This window comes from Cupressus sempervirens, chromosome 4, assembly GCF_028749045.1.
Source record: "Cupressus sempervirens isolate cs-2001-9-10 chromosome 4, ASM2874904v1, whole genome shotgun sequence".
Taxonomy (NCBI): domain Eukaryota; kingdom Viridiplantae; phylum Streptophyta; class Pinopsida; order Cupressales; family Cupressaceae; genus Cupressus; species Cupressus sempervirens.
In genome coordinates, this window is record NC_143121.1 from 545566238 (window position 1) to 545576664 (window position 10427).

The window sequence follows — 10427 nt, forward strand, 5'->3', positions numbered from 1 at the left end:
TCCACTATAACCCTAACCATAACCATAATGATAACTCTAACCCTAATCTTAACCATGAGCATTACTCTAACCCTAACGTTAACCATAAACATAACTCTACCCCTAACTCTAACCCTAATTCTAACTCTACCATGATTGGACTCTAACCCTAACCCTAACTATAAGCATAACTCTAACCCTAACCTTAACCTTAATTTTAATGCTGACTCAAATCGTAACCCTAACTCTAACCTTAACCTTGACTCAAACCTTAACCCTAACCCTAACCTTAGCCTTACTATAACCCTAACACTAACCCTAATCATAACCATAACCATAACTCTAATGCTAACCTTAACCATGACCATAACTCTAACCCTAACCTTAACCATAAACATAACTCTAATCTGAACCTTAACCATAACTCTAACAATAACCATAACCATAACTCTATCCCTAACCTTAACCATAGCTCAAACCCTAACCCTAACTCCAACCCTAACCCTAATGCTAACCCTAACCCTAATTCTATCCCTAAGGTTAACATTAACTATAATGGTAGCTTTGTCCCTAACCATATATCTATGTATGACTATAACATTTTAAATTACAATATCCCAAAAATAAAATATATATTTTTAATCTAAATTAAACTCCTTATGTTAAATTTTTTTTAAAAATTTGAAGCATAATTTTATAGTAAACTAATCAAAATAAAAAATAATAAGTAAATATTTTCCTATTGCGCCGCGACTGCCACTAGCTTATATATACCTCTATATATATTACGCCGAGAGTAATCATTCTCGAGGCGCCTATTTTTATTTTCATAAATCACAACTTCGATTAAAATAACTTTGGGATTAAATAAAAATAGGCGCCTCAAGAACGATTACTCTTGACGTAATATATATAGAGGTATATATAAGCTAGTTTGACAAAACGTTTGGAAGGAGTTGGAGGAGAAAGGTGCAAAAAAAAATGTCAGAAGCAGATACTAGGGAAGTGAAAAAGATTGAGACCGCCCAAGAAATATATAACGAGGCTTGTAGAAATGGCAAAAGAACCAGACAAGAAAAGAAACCAGCACGTGTAACCCAAAAGTTGTGCAACAAACAATGGTTGAATGAGTTGTACATTAGAAAATGGACATGGTGGAGGCCAATCCCATCCAGACAAAGGGAAATAAACCTTTTTCCACTTAGACTGTGTTTGAGGTATCATTGTAATTTTGCTTTGTATTTGATAGTCTTATATTCAGATTTTAGCCACGTTTTCAACACCATTATGATGGATATTAATCATACATCTTTTCTTGCGTGTTGTATTTTTCACATTGAATCCCCTGTTTTGTTCTCCGTAGCCCTGTCGTTGGTCTAGTTTGCTGGATTGTGGAGACTTACATTGAGATTTGCTGAAGATTTGGAAGCTGATCAGAACACCAGTATAGAGTAAAATTTACAGACCTTTTGATTGCTGTCACAGCGGAAGGAATTGGGAGCCAAAGCTTAGGGGGTTCTGCATCAGAGACATATTCTAATCTTAAACTTATTTTGTTATATAGAAGGCTCAATTCCTAAACTAGGGACTATTGAGGAGAAACAACTACTTTTTATATTTTTCCATTCTGTTTTGCGCTAACCTTTTTTCCATGTTATGACGAAAAGCAATGCCAACAGTGTTACAGAGGGGTTGCCATTGCCTGTTAGTGTCCGATACAGTGAGGCAGTTAAGCCTTTGTCACAAATCTCAAGGGAACGCTGATATTTTGCCAACAATCTCTTCGTCAACGTTATCTGAGGGTCTTAAGATTTGAACCTGTGATTAAGCTTGAGACCACTTGTTAGAGTGGGGTTATCATTGTGCCAAAAGAATAATTTTCCATATTCAATACATCTATTCAACTTATAGTACACAGAAGGTGACTAAGCCCTTGTCACAAATTGCTAAATATTATGCCAACAAGTTGCCTGCCCTCGCAGATATTCTGTAGTCCGAATCACCAATAATCTCCACATGAGCATAACCCATTCTGAAAATGATGGAATTGATTGGTGTCCCTCACAATAATTTCTCGACCAACAATCTTTGAAATTAACTTGGTGGAAGTATGGCAATCACCACAAATCCGGAGATCCTTGAAAACTCTTATAGGCGTTTCAGAAGAGTTGCTTATGAGCCCAAATGCAATGGCCAGATTCTCGCTGTGGTAGCAAACTGCTTGACCTTTTTGTTGCTCCTGTACATCATTTAACAACAATTCTGTATTGGGAACATAGCCTTCCTCGCGTATTTTCCGGGAGAGTTCATCCATTTTTGCATAGATCTTTTCTGCTTGTGGGTGTGATCTGTCGCTGGAAGCAAAAGTATGAACATTGTTCTGAATTTCTATCCAGCTATACCCTCGTTCCTCTTCAGCACCCATATCTTTCATCATTGTCCTGATCTTTTCCACAGAATCCCACCTCTCAGTTGCAGCATATATATTTGACAAGAGCACATATGTCGAAGCATTATTTGGTTCCAGTTTAAGAATACATTCTGCAGCATGCTGTGCTAGCTTCATGTCACCATGCATTATGGAGGAACTAAGCATGGTCCGCCAGACTTTTAGATCGGGTTTTAATTGAATTTTATTAATAATTTCCTCTGCCTCATCCAGGAGCCCTGCGCGGGCAAAAAGATCTACCAAGCACGTATAGTGTTCGAGACTTGGACTTATACCATGTTCACGAATCATGGAATCAAAGTAGTAGCGACCTTCATCTACGAGACCAGCGTTTGAACAGGCAGCAAGCACACTGACAAAGATCACAAGATCCGGCCTAATGCCTGTTTGCTGCATTTTTTCAAATAGTTGCAAAGATTTTCTAACATTTCCATGTTGCGCATATCCTGCAATTATTGCACTCCATGAAATAAGGTCTCGATCAGGCATTTGATTGAAAACATCATGCGCATCTTCTATGCTTCCACATTTGGCATACATAGTAACAAGAGCATTCCCTACGGAAACATCTGACAAGAATTCAGTTTTGACAATATAACCATGAAGTTGCTTCCCTTGTCCCAAACTCGCAAGGCTTCCACATGCACTGAGAACACTTACAAAGGCGACTTGGTTTGGTTTCAAGCCTTCTTGTCGCATGTTAACAAAATGTTTTAAAGCTTCCTCGTATCGGCAGTTTTGAGAATATCCTGTAAGCATAGCAGTCCATGCCACCATATTTAGTTCATTCATTCTTTCAAAGACCGACTCTGCATATTTGGTGAGTCCACGGCTGGAATACATTGTAATGAGAGCGCTACCAACAATTACGTTTGAATCAAATCCGTTTCTTAAAATTTGTGCATGTACCTCTTTACCCTGTTCCAGGGCTGCTTGGGTTGTGCAAGCACTAAGCACACCAGAGAAGGTGAACTCATTAGGCTTTACTCTCGTTCGTAGCATAGACCTGAAGAGTTTCAATGCCTCCTCACCAAACCCAGCCTGAGCATATCCGCCAATCATTGCACTCCAGGAAACAACGTTTCCTGTGGGCATGCCCTCAAACATTTTGAATGCATCTTCCATGCTCCCACAGTTCATATACATGGTAAGGAGGGCACTGCCTACACTCACATCAACCTCAAATCCTGTTTTAATGGCGCAGGCATGGACTCCTTTCCCTTCTTCTAAAACTCCAAGGGCAGTAAGCGCGCTGAGCACACTTGCAAAGGTGAAGTGGTTTGGTTTCATCGGCGAACTCCTCATTGCAGAAAACATTTGGACGGCCTCTTCGCTTCGTTGATTCTTGGCATACCCTGATATCATAGCTGTCCAAGAGACAATATTCGGATTCGTCATTCTATCGAACACTTTGCGCGCATCATTTATACTACCAAAGTTCAAATACATAGTAAGTAGGGCAGTTCCTATGCCAACACCACAATCAACCCTAGATTTTATAACATAAGCATGCATTTGCATGCCCAGCTCAGAATCATCCAAACCACTGCACGCCTGCACGGCACTAGTGAGGATAAACACACCCAATTCACTCTTATGTCTTTGCAATAAAAGAAACAGTTCAAGCGCTTCGAAACTGCGCCTGTTTTGAGCATAACCAGCAATCATGTGTCCCCATGAGCTCATATCCCGCTTAAACATTTCGTCAAACAATTGTCGCGCATCCTCTAATTCCCCAGATTTGACGTACCAACGAAGAAAATGATTAGACAAAGACAAACCTGGCTCTATTCCCCTTTTCACGATGTGGGCATGTGCTTCTCTTGGGTTTTTTATGGGTTTCATAGTTGGATAGTCCTGCAAGAGATGAAAGTATGAATAGTCTTCACTGTCAACAGGAAACCCCAGTTTTTCATTTTCTGCAACAGCTTTATATCCTGCTGGGAAAGTAATGGAAGCCCGTCTGTATGTTCGTGGTCTGGTAGTACCTTTAAATTTATAACTTGAAGAGTTGATTTCAGAGTGTCTGTGGAGAAGGTGAGGAGTTACACTGCCCATTGTTTAACGAATCAAGTTGTTTGTTTTTGGCTTTTTTTCACTTCCAGGAGTAATAAATATCACATATATATGCACATCTTAAATGTAATCTGCATAAGATGTACAATTTTTGAGGTGTTTATTCAATTTCAGTAAATTTAAATATGTACTATTTTTGAGGTGTTTGTTCAATTTGAGTAAATATATTTTAGTCGATAGGCTTATGTATGGGAGATTTGGAGACTTGCACGGAATGTTTTGATGTTCGGCATAAAGCTGAAACTGCAGTTTTAGTTGCTGATCTTACTTAATTTTAGTTGATGTTTTGATGTTCACCCCTGCGAGCATCACCTAGATCCAATGAGTGCTAAGTGTTCCATTTATTCTCATGAGAGATGGATTCATGTTGAATCACTACTCATGAAATATGGGTTAATGAGTTTGACTCAAAAATCACACAGTTAAACCTGATAGCAGTATCATAAGCTGATCTTACTGTTCAACAATTGATTGACTTTTTTTTATTTATTATTCTTTTCACTTTATTCAATTAAAAAAAAACTGAAACTGCAGTTGAAACGGTTAATGTAAGTAAAACAAACTGCAGATACCACTGTAGCTTATTTCACAAATTACTTAAAAAACTGTTCTTTAGTTGGGATACTGGAAAAACTTTATTAATGCTTGAATATATTTAAATCTGCATTTACTTTTTTTTGTAAAATATTTTCCTTGGATTTTATGTCATGTATTATATATGTTCATTCATTTGTCTACGCCATTACTTTCCATCTCCCCTCCGTTTTGACCTCCTCAACTTTACCCACATTTATGATTAATATACTTCATTCTTGTAATTAAATAGTCATTTAGGTTTTTAATTAAATAGTTTTTATGAATCACATCATAAGCATTTTAACTTAGAGGTAGAATAGAATATATAAAATAATAAAATAATTATAAAATAACAAGAACCGTAAGAGTTGCAGTTATAGTCCCTTCATGCCTTGTTTTCTTAGGTAAAAATATGTTTAAAACATTTGAACAATACATATATTTAGGTGATATAAATCAATTGAGGTTTATTGTTTTCTTCTAGACTTAAAAACTTTGGATTGTATATTTTATTAAATATTTTTCAAAGTGCTAGAATTTTATTTTATTTTTTTGTAAATCAGACAATTGCACAAAAAAATAAAGAATTTTGAAATTTAGGCAAACAACATTATATTGTTGTTGACTCATTGTCCACAGTAAATACATGAAAATATAAAGACATGATTTCTAAAAATGTTCCCAATATGCCTTTGTTGAGCCAATATGGAGAAAGTTAGCAGACATAAGAAAGCTCTCTATAATCTTCTCATAGCTTTTTCTATGTTTTTGTAATTGGATCCTAATATTAAAAAATCCTCTATGAAAACAAAAAGTCATAATAACTTGACTGATTAGGTTAGGTTGATTAGGTTAGGTAGACGAAGCTTGAATAAAAATAGTTAAAAGTTGCATGCATAAAAACATCTAACTCAAAATCATGTATACTCTACCAATTGTATGCTCTACAAATTATTCAAATTGAGATGTATTTTGCTACCATAAAATGTTGCCAGGGATTATTCTAGTTTTAAAATTTTAGGTGATTTTTATATTATAGTTGGGTCATTACTTTTTAATTAAAGATTTTTTACTGGCTTTTTTTTGGGTGGTATTTTTATTTTTTATCTAAGAAAATTTAGTAAGAACATAATGTTGTAGGGAGTTGTGGCAATCTAGTGGTAGCGTCCCTTAAAGAGTTCTCTGTGGCATTCTGCTAATGAGTAAATGTGCCTAGCTAGCCCCTTTACTTTGTATCTCATGCAACAAAATTCCAAAGTATCATTCACTAGATTTTAAATATTCAAACATGCCATTGGTTACTTTATAATTTTGGGTACCTTGATAAATAGAGTGATCATTTTTGGTAGTCCAATTCTTGTATACCAATTGAATGCCTTTATAGCTATAGCTTAGGCAATCAACTTTCTTTAGTTTCTCATACAAATTGTTGATCTCTTAAGAACTATGGATTCTTCCTTTTTTTTTTGGGACACACTCACCATGCACACAAATTAACTAGGAAATCTTTTCTTGTCTTATGTTGTATATATTATTTAATATAATCATCAAATTTTGGCACTATAGCAATATCAGGTGAAAATTTGTTTCAGCTTTAGAAGAACTTGGTCAATGTAAAATATGAAATTTATAGTGGTAGCCTAAAAATAATCAACCTAAATAGAAATCAATATCTTTTTAATTGCTAAATAGGTTTTTTATTAATGCAATAATGGTGTAAAGAATGAGTTGTATCTTTTTAGAGTTAGTAGATTGTTGTCAAAATATCTGAAGTAGCACAGTTTAGTGCCTACATGTTTTTTATGAATCTCTCTTTGTTTATCTATCTAAAGTAGACAACATTATTAAAGGCATAATATCTACAATTTTTATTAATTGAATTTGATTACAAGATAAATTAATATTAATACAATTTGTGTGTTATTCAGAAAGTCAATCAGAAAGTTACGATGTTGGTTTAAAAAAAAAAAACTATGTGAGAAGTGTATTCATATTCCTTTAGTGTTATTATCATATAGAAATGAAAGAGCTTTAGTGATGCATCTAACTTAGCACTAAACCAACAAAAAGCAATGTATTGTTTCTGTCCTTGTGCTCAACAGGAATAAAATTATTCTCAAAATTCTTGGCCTTAATTTTTTAAAACCACACTACCTGGGCATACTTACATAAGGAAAGTTAAAAAGTCTTCCCACCATATAGTGCATGAGTGGTAACCATAGGAAAAAAAAGTGTTAGCAGCATAGAGTACGTGTGTGTTGAGAAACATGTGTCTCAACCTTGCAATCCTTTCTTGGAAAATTTCAGAATTTGTTTGTGGAAGTTTTCCACTTGTTTATGCATTGGAAAATTGTTAGTGAGTTGTTAAAATGAGTCTTGTCCATAGTAGAATATAGGTAGGTCATTTTTAGAGCCTTGATGACTCATTTTGTGACTTTTATGGGGGTCTAGACTAACAGACAAAATTGTGGACGGGATTACTATTTTAACCTGGTTGTTTTTCCATATTGGAAATGTAAATGTCAAAAATGGGTAACATGTGGCATGGTAGTTTTGCCCATAGTTTTGTAAAACCATAAGTGGTTTCCAAGTTGTAGAATCACTATAAAAGGAGGGCTTGGGGAGGTGTTTGTGTAACTGAGTTTAGTTTGCAAGACTGGTGCTAGAAGGAGTCTCTCCAAGTTTAAGTTGTGGTGATGCGCTCCTGTAAGAACTTACGTTGCAAGTGTATTGTAATCATCTTGGTTTGATAATACATTGTGCGAGTTTGGAGGGTGGGGTTTTTCTTCCGGAAGGGTTTCCCCATGGTAATCACTGTGTTGTGTGTTCTTTGTTATTTTGATTATGTTATTATGCATTTCTTGAGATCTTTGCAATAGTTACTTTGATTTGCATAATCGTCCTCTCAAAGATTAGCGTAGGAAGCGATTTCGCGCACCTTTGCTTCCTTACAGTGTGTAGTGCCATTTTTTCCTATAGCCCAACCCACCATTTGAAATCAGTAGACAAGTAATTATTGCATTGATAAGTACAAATAATTGCATAATAGTTTGTCAGTTTTGTCAAATTATTCTATTTCATTGGCCTGGAAGACTAAACGAATTATAATGATACACGTTGATTTTTTAAAAGAGTATCAAATTTAATTATATTAGAAGCAAAGTACCAAAAAATTTATTGAAGAAAGAAGAAACATAAAATATAGATAGATTGTGAAGAAACCAAAATTACTATCGAAAAAAGCAGAGATGTCATCAATTGATTCATACACTCGATTAATTATCTTAAAATAGATTTAAATGCCCCTAAATTTATTCATCCTCAACAATGCTGAAAAAAGAAAACCAAAAGCACACCCATGACAAATTACACACTAAGAGTCCTAGATGGAATAGAACTTAGTCCAAGATATTTTTTAGAACTTTCCCATGAGGCCATATAAGGTAACCCAATAAATTTACATAGAGGAGATACTTTAAAAAATAGTCTCTAGTATTTCCATGGTTAATGCAAAAGGGTGGAGTTTAATTGGATAAAAATTTCAACCATCTAAGGAATATCTTTGGTTTGTCCAAAATGGGTAGATAAGTGAGATATGATTGTAGCTAAGGCATCTCTTTAGATGCAAATATAAAATGAGCACTTACCTCTGAACACAAAAATAGAACGGCGTGTTAAATATATTGTCTGCAAAATGTGGAAGCAAAGACCAAGCCCTAAAATCTACTTTGATAGAAGGGCAAAATAACAAATTACTTATTATCTTTCTTATTATATTTAATAATCCTTATCAAATATGCCTCCCAAGCAGGCCTGGAATTTGACGGTCACCCCTGTCTGTCATATGAATTTTTGATGACAGTTGAGTCATTTTAGTGCCTTTCACTTTACTTTCAAAAAAATGTATTGATTGTCAAATTTTCTTTATATGTATAGTTTAATAAATTATTTTTAAATTTAAATAATTTTTCACTATAATTTGCAACATATTAAATATAAAAAATATACTCAAAAGTAAATCATCTAATATTCCAATCTATAAGAAAAAAAATTCAATTAAAATTGGGATACAAAACATAGACTAATAAAAAAAATTAATCAAAGGTCAAGAACTCTTCTTGACTTTGTGTTCTTTCGTATTTGATATATTTCATTCTAGTTTACATCATTTATTTCACATCCATTTAATGATACTCTCATTAATGCATCATTAAAACTATACCCTTCCCCAAATTGATTTGTTTGTTCATTTAAATCCTCATTTGAAGAAGTCCTAGAAATTTCTTTGAAAGTTTCTTTCAAATTTTTATTGTGAGATTGTTCATCCTGATTTAGTAAAAAAATACAAGAAGCATCTGAATCTTTTTTTCCAAGCCACCTGTACATTTCTCTAATAGTTGCTTATTTCCTTCTCTTTGAAGACATTTTTTATGTACTTGCAAAAATAAATATAACATTAGTAACAATGTATGAAAGGAACAGTTGTGGAATCTACATAAAATTTACCTTATGTGATTCAACATAATGAAGAGAAGAATTTTGAAAATTACATAAAATTTACCTTATGTGATTCAATTGATGAAGAAGAATTTGGAAGCTACAATAAAACATAAATACAATTGTTTGACAAAAAATAATGTTTTTGGTTATATGATTGTTTTATATAGATACAAATTAGAAGAAGTATAATTTAGTAACAAATAAAGAAATCTCATATTTACAACAAATTTCTAATTTTTTCATATGTGTTTTGAAAAAAATTGTAAAAACAATAATAAAAAATAAGTATAAGTCAATCATATATTAAAAAATCATATATGTTTCTAAATTAATATAATAAAATTTTAACACATAGAAGATTTAATTTATAAGATTGAAAATATAAAATCATAAAAATATTAAAGACACTTGGCAATTTTCTAAAATTAATATATTTAATTTTAAAAATGTTAAATCAATATAAATATTAACAAGTTTCTAAAATCACATGCTTTATAAAAAAATTTAAAAATAATAATAATTACAAATTACAATGAATTAAGCTAAAAATATAGAAATATAAATATAAAATGAATTATATAAAATATGTTAAAAATTACATCATAGTATTATTTATTAGTAAGTTGAGTTTCTAAAATTCATATATTTTAGATTCTAAATTACTACTAATATACAAAATAATATATTATATATTAATTAAAATATCTTATATTTTATTATACATATATTACATATATTTTAATATAATGTTATATCTATATTAGTAAGTGAAGTATTATATTATTCCTATAAGAGGTTTTGATGGTTTATTAAGAAATCTAATTGTCAAATTTATAGTTTAAAAAAA

General features: G+C 32.8%; 1 pseudogene across 1 annotated transcript; it reads right to left on the reverse strand.

Annotated features, from left to right (window-relative positions):
* Positions 1-1839: 1839 nt before the first annotated feature.
* On the reverse strand, positions 1840-4578 carry LOC149562347 (pentatricopeptide repeat-containing protein At2g03880, mitochondrial pseudogene; annotated as a pseudogene). The gene has a single exon (XR_016363495.1). The product of XR_016363495.1 is annotated as a pentatricopeptide repeat-containing protein At2g03880, mitochondrial pseudogene (transcript).
* Between the last annotated feature and the right edge of the window lie 5849 nt (positions 4579-10427).